At 35.1% G+C, this 1,446-nt stretch overlaps 1 pseudogene; it reads left to right on the plus strand.

The window, feature by feature from the left end:
• Positions 1-622: 622 nt before the first annotated feature.
• On the plus strand, positions 623-911 carry LOC118658854 (annotated as a pseudogene).
• Positions 912-1,446: the final 535 nt, after the last annotated feature.

A 1,446-nucleotide genomic window follows, 5' to 3' on the forward strand; every position in this document is an offset into this window, starting at 1 on the left:
GAAACAAACAAACCCCAAAGCAAACTGAGCAAATAAGAAGTACATTACATAGACTCCCTTTTGGAAGAAAACATAACTCAAGGAACAGAAGAAAATTCTTTGCGATCATTTTATGTTATAAAACAATTTGCCTTTATAAGAAAACACATACAATAAATCAAAACTTCAAGATACTAAACAATAGAGTAAAATCAAAGAGTTATGGAAGGGCTATGGGGTTAATAAAAAAAACTAAACAATGTCACGTATAAAACTAATAGTTGGTAACAGCAAAGAACAAACTTTAAACATTGCTGAAATTTCAATTATTAATATAGAAAAAGGCTTGAGACAATCTTAGTAAGTGTAATTAAAAAGATAAAAATTAAAGCTAGCATAGGTAAAATTAAAAAAATATTAACACAATATTTGGTGTCTTTGAAGAAGTAGTCAAGGATATAATGGAGAAACTGTTCTCTGAATTAAAGACAAAACTGAATTTGCAAATCCAAAAGGCTTCTAGGAAAATCAGAAGCATGAAGCTCAATACTAGGACATGCTTTCGTTAAGAAGCTGAACTTCAGACTAAATACGTCCTTCCGCTTCCTTCTCTCTCTTTCTCCGCCATAGAGGTGCGCGCGTTCGCCTCTGCCTCACCATGTCTTCCCACAAGACTTTCAGGATCAAGAGGTTCCTGGCCAAGAAATAAAAGCAGAATCGGCCCATTCCCCAATGGATTCGGATGAAAACTGGTAATAAAATCAGGTACAACTCGAAGAGGAGACATTGGAGAAGAACCAAACTGGGCCTATGAGAAATCACACATGAGAGATGACTCACATATTTATGCTGTATCCAGGTTGCCTACACCCTTAAATGATTGAAAAGATGCTACTGTCTGGACAGTTGGGGCATTTTAATTGGAAGATTAATGAACTTGTGATTTTGCTCTGTTGATTTTTTCCTCCTGAAATAGAAGGTTGATTCAGTAATAAATGTGAGCTCTTTTAAACTGAAAAAAAAAAACAAACAAAAAAAACCAAAAGAAGCTGAACTTCAGTCATCAATAAATAATTGTTTAGGAATCTAGAGAGAAAAAGAAAGCCCCCCACAAAAAGAGAAAAAAGGAAGAAGCAGGCTGTTCTCAGATTTCCCCACATGATGTTTAATAGCAGGAGACAATGGAACCAGAGATCTAAAGTCCTGATGGGGAAACATTGGACCTCAGACTCTTATTTGTCTAAGATGACCTTCAGGTGTAAAGGAATATTGAAACACAAAAGAACTTAAAGAATGCAGCACCCTATGCACTTGTTGGAAAAAATAACTATATGCAGGTAAAACCCAGACGTATAACACGTGAATCAAAATACAGAACACAGGAATGTAGACACCCTGGTAAATATTGGTGGTAAACACTGACTTCATATAGATGTAGAATTAATATTAAACAACTCTGGGAATTAT

This window comes from Myotis myotis, unplaced genomic scaffold, assembly GCF_014108235.1.
Source record: "Myotis myotis isolate mMyoMyo1 unplaced genomic scaffold, mMyoMyo1.p scaffold_m19_p_1, whole genome shotgun sequence".
Lineage (NCBI taxonomy): Eukaryota > Metazoa > Chordata > Mammalia > Chiroptera > Vespertilionidae > Myotis > Myotis myotis.